Source organism: Pinus tabuliformis, chromosome 2_1 (assembly GCF_031772625.1).
Source record: "Pinus tabuliformis cultivar Carrire ecotype Pingquan chromosome 2_1, CPIR1, whole genome shotgun sequence".
Taxonomy (NCBI): Eukaryota; Viridiplantae; Streptophyta; class Pinopsida; order Pinales; family Pinaceae; genus Pinus; species Pinus tabuliformis.
Genome location: NC_142299.1, coordinates 730,103,408 through 730,109,248, shown reverse-complemented (window position 1 = coordinate 730,109,248; position 5,841 = coordinate 730,103,408).

The following is a 5,841-nucleotide window of genomic DNA, read 5'->3' as shown; positions in this document are numbered from 1 at the left end:
GAGAGACTCAAACTTGTTCTTATCTCCTATCATGTGATGAGAGAATCCATTTTCTATGTATCATTCATCTTCATCTTCAAAGGAGATGAGGACAAGACCACACCTTATATGTTATTATTTCTTCTTATTATGAGAAATGTTTGTGGATCCATCTTTCTCAGGTCTTTTGGCATCAATATTCTTACCTGATTTCTTTCCATGTTGTCTGTAGCAATCCATTGAATTATTGTTGCATTCTTTTGCTACATGCTAAAATTTATTACAAGCATAACATGTTATATGACCAAAAAAGGGAGTAGAGGAATCACAATATTTCTTTTTGATATTCCTTCTATTGCAATAAATAGCTTTGTGACCAAATATGTTGCAAGTAAAACAATGTCCCTTAAAGAAACGTGAGTACCTAAGAACTGATGAACTTCTTGTGAAGTGGTTATTTGTTTGAGATCGAAACAATATGCTTCTCCTATTGGCTAAAACATGTCCATAGTTATGACATATAAAAAAATCAACATTATTTATTAGAGCAGAGAATCGATTAATGTTTTTATTATTGGGAGAAAATGATTTCTTTTGTAAATTCATCTTCCTTGGATGTTGAACTAGTTGACTTCTTATCTCTTTGATAGGAATTTTAGATTTCATATTGTTATCCTTCAAGATTCTTGTACAAGCGTGTGAACTAGATTCTCCCTTTATAGTTTTATGAAACTCAAGATGAGATTTAATGGCGGGAGACCTTTGACTACAAAGAATGTTATCCAAAATCTTAGTACTATATTGAAATCTTAAGTGTTTATCCTTTTCTTCTAATTTAACTTTTAGAATGTTTACCTCAACCTCCATTCTTTCGTATTGTTCTTCCTTTACTTAATACTACTTCCTCATTCCTTCTTCAACCTTTCTTCCTTCTTCTAATTGCTCCTTTAATTTGATGATCTCTTTCTTCAACCCATTATCTTCTTCTTCAAATACTTCAAGTAACTCTTCTTTTTGTTTGTTTGCATTTTCTAGAACTGCTCTTAGAGAGACGATCTTAGCTTCAAGTCCTTCAAAATATTGTTTAGATTCTACTGTAACATGATCCTTGTTATCATATGCCTGCAACTTATTCTTAAGATTAATAATCCTTTTCAAAGAAAGATTGAGTATTCTTCTAAGATGAATAACTTCCTCTAATATGTCTTCTTCTGAATCAGTAACTTGATCTGACATAACATACTTATCTTTTGTTACATCATTATTTTGTTTAGAAATAAGGTTACTTGTTGGTTCTTCTGATGAACAATATTCCTTTGTTCTTCCTTCATGAATTTCCTAAATATTATCCCATACTTCATTTGCAGTTTCATAGTGCATAATATTTCCTGACGTTGAACTGGGTGTTCCCAAAGAACTCATGTAATGCTACATTATGCTTTCATAATTCTTCACCTAATGGAGGAGTTTTAGTGCAACCATTACATACTAAATTCCAAACATCAGATCCTAGGTTCATTAACTTAGACTTCATTTCTTCTTTCCATTCCTGATAGTTATCATTACTTAGCATAAATGTACCTTTATTTTCCATTGTTTCTAACTTTCCTTTTTCTTCTACTTCTAGGGCTGTCATTTTTTAATATGTTATCTCCATGGACAATTTTAGAGGCTAATATTCAAAGGTGGGCTAATTTTCCATGGTTTTTGAAAAAAAGAGATTTGTCAATTTCCATTTTTTTGTAAAAATGATGTGCCCAAATTTTATAGCATAATATTATTCTACCTTAAAAATTGCCAAAATTTTACAAACACTATATAAAATCATTATAAATTTGAATATTTTTACAAAAGTATCTTCAAACATTTTATACTTTGCATGTTAGTGACTAGTAAGATTCACCAAGGTTTCTAAACTTTAAAATAAATTTGTATCCTTAAAATTTTCCCTGGTTATCTCGTTAGAAAGCTTACATTCACTTTTACCCATGAGAGCCAATTTATTTCATTCACTGTCATCTTCACTATCATCATTATTACATAGACAAGGAAATGGACTACAATTAGAACAAAAACCCATACCAAATAATTCTTTGTTACTACCTTCTTCATTCTTGATCAATAGAAAGTCGGGTGTTCGCAAACCCGAATATTTGTTGACATATATAACTGTCACTAAATTTGATATATCACTAACACTACCATAGTTTTATGACTCCTTCCTTTGAGATATCTTCTTCTTTCCCATCATCCTTGATCCACTCTAAGTGATTAAGCTTCAACTAAAGTGACTTGCTCTGATACCAATTGTTGGGAAAAATAGTTGGGGGAGGGGGGGAATCAATATTTTAAAAATCACTTAAACCTTTCAATTTATTATTCATTTTTGTGTATGCTACTGCCATTAATTAAAATAGCATATGTACAAAACTATGATAAACATAAACAACGTATACCCAATTAACTAACTTTTATTTATTTCATCATCTGTTTAACTTGAACTAGTGCATCATTACTTCATTAGACATTAATAAAACATTAACCATGAGTAGTAAGATCATAATAAACCATCACACACAAGAAACACAAAAACAAATGTGGACACCATGATTTTTAGGTGCAAACCCAATGTGGGAGAACACCACCATTGTCGTCATATTTGTCTTCCTCTTTTATTATAAATAGAAAACATCTTACAATATTGTATTGTTACAGACTCATATTAGTATGCAAACACCCACCTGTAGCAGGATGCAACCTTCTCTCGTTCTCTAGCACCCACTAGAAGGAAGCTCCAACCCCCTGATCTCATTTATCGACACCCATTAGAAGGGAGTTCCTACCCCCTAAGAAGATTTAACAGCTACCACTGGAAGGAAGCTTCGATCCCTAACCGAAAGCTCAAACCCTCAACAATTTTGTGGACCACATTTGATAATATTTCATACTGGATCTACCCGACTCATTGTTAGGATATTCCGACACATAGGAAATAGTTAAGTATAACTTGGTCTAGTATAGAGTTAGGTAAAGTTTGTTTCTTTACTATGTACATTTTGTAACTTACAATCCGACGGTCACGATATGTAGTGATCCGACGGTTCATTCTCTCCTCTGTATTACCGACACTTGATCTGTGGCTTAACACCTGATTGGTCCATGATCTCTATTTAAAGAGCATGGAGGGTCATTTGTACGTTAATTGTTCATGAGATAAGCTTATGTAAAATTTCAATCTTTTATTAATAAATTGCTTGAAGTGGCCGCGTTGGCTCAAGCCGTGGACTGTTTCCCTCTTTGAGGGTTTTAACCACGTCAAAATACTGGTGTATTGATCTGTGATCTATGTGTGAGCGGTGCCCTTTGGTGTTCTGTCTGAGAAACTTACCTTGTAAATTCCTACATGGTATCAAAGCTATTTGAGGGCCGCGTCTGTTGGTGATCCAAATCTGAAGCCAGTAGAACTGCATCCGACTGTCGTTTCCTAGATCTATTGTTTCTGACTACTTTCGGGCTGAGAGGACTGCTCTATTGTGTTGGGAGCATCTGTTCTAGTGAGGAACCCCTTTCGTTTCACACAAAAAGGTTTCCAGTAGCCCTAGCTACGTCCTTTTTAAGATCTGGAGGTATAAAGTGTTTATTTGTAGTTTACAGTTATTTTCTCTCTGTCTATTTCGGTTTCGGTTTATTTAGCTTTTTATTTTTTAATACTAGATCTGTACCTTTCATTTCTATGTATGCTCTTTGCCCCGCAACTCTATGCGATCTGGGCAAATCAGAAACAGAAAGGAAGGATTTTTCTCATGCGTATGCTCTTTTCCGCTGCGCCTTAGTGTGATCTCGGAAAATTAGAAACATTGAGGAAAATATTCAGTTTCCGGCTAAAGCTAACTTCGAGCCGTAAGGTTTGTTTTTTTTGTATGTCCGTGTTGGGTTTTGTTCTTTTTTTTTGTAGGGAAAAAGAGCTTTCTCAAGCAAGCACGCAACCCAAAGCTTCAGTGACTAAAAAAAAAGGAACCCCCCCCTCTCTCTCTCAAACTTTTAGTTTAGCTCACTTGGTCCAAAGCTAATTTATGAGAGTAGAGGTCTTGAGTTCAAGTCTCCTTCTTGTGGGCGCGGATTTTTCATTTCCATACATTCCCGCACTTCGTCGGCATCTTCATCAACTTTTCTTCAAAAAGCCATAACTTCTTCATCCGGAAGCCGTTTTTAGAGCCGTTTTTTTTTAACCAGCCTAATTTTTCGAGATCTTTCCATTGGAACACTTAGTTTCAGCATCTATAGCTTCAATTTTTTTTAAAATGGAAAGTCCATGCCAAGTTATTCTTGAAAACACCAACTACTTCCAATGGTGGTCCTACATTATGGATTTACTTAGAAGTAAAGGTCTCTACAGAATAGCGTCAGGCCAAGAAACCAAACCGAAAGATGAAGATAAGGCAACTAAATGGGAAAATATGCAAGATCAAGCATGTGGGTTGATAGGGATGTCTATTTCTCCAGATCTTAGATTCCATATTATAGAACTTGATACTCCTAAAGAAGCAATGAAACAGATCACTAAAGTTTTTGGAATTAAAAATGAACTTAAAGCCCATCAACTTGAAAATGAGTTGCTTACATTGGACCCCAATAATTTTTCTTGCATTGAAGATTTTTTGTCCAAGTTCAAGACCCTTAGACTTCTCTTGGAAGGTGTTAAGGTTAAGAAAGAAGATAGTAGCCTTATCTACTCCATTCTTACTAAGTTGGGACCAGCCTATTTTGTGTTTCTTTCCACCTTCCATTCTACAAGAGAAGCCTTCATTTCTCAAGGACAAGCCTACAAGTTCCCTTCCTTTGATTCCTTTTGTGATTCTTTAATAAGAAAACAAGAAAAACTCTTACACCTTGGTCTTCTTCATCTTGAAAACTCTTCTAAGAAAGCATTAGCCGCCCAGCAACAACCAAATTCAAAGAATCCTAAGAAGTTGTATCCTAAAAGGAATGGTCCTAAACCAAACAAGGGTCCTAAGCAATTTCAACCTCAAAATGAAAAATCATTTCAACAAAATGATAAGACAAATAAAAAAAAAGGGAAGAAGACTGATAGACATTGCAACTTTTGTAATCGAGATGGCCACTTAGAATCCAAATGCTTTAAGAAGATGGAAGCCTTGGAAGAAGCAATGAAGAAGCATAATATCCATTTGGAGCACTCTTCAACTTCAACTTCATCTTTAGGAATGGCACTTTCTGCATGTGGTGGTCAAGCATCTCGGTCTGGCTATGCACTAAATGTATCTTCTTCTTCTCATTCTCATGAGTGGCTCATTGATTCTGGAGCTTCTTATCACATGGCCAAAAACAAAGCCATGTTTTCTTCTTTAAATGATTGTAACACCAAAAATATATATGTTGGTGATGATAGATCTCTTAGTGTTGTAGGGACTGGAACTGTTCATATAGACAATGGTCAATTTAATGATGTATTATGTGTTCCAACCTTATCCTGCAACCTTCTATCTATATATCAGATAACTCATTCATGTGAAGGTAAAATCGTTGAATTTTCACCTCACGATGTTGTAATTAAGGACCTAAGAGATCCTAGACAGATTTTAGCTACTGGCATTGCTGATGATTCTACAAGTTTGTATAAGTTTCACAACTTTGGGTCATCAAATCTTCCCTTAGTATTTTTTGCTCATAACGATGAAATGAGAAAACTTTGGCATGAGCGATTTGGTCACTTAAGCTATCGCTCCCTTCAGAATCTATGTAAAGAAAATATGGTGACAGGTCTTCCAATGGTATCTTGCAGAGATGGTGTTTGTTTCGGATGTGTACTCGGAAAACATCATCAGGATAGTTTTGAAAAAC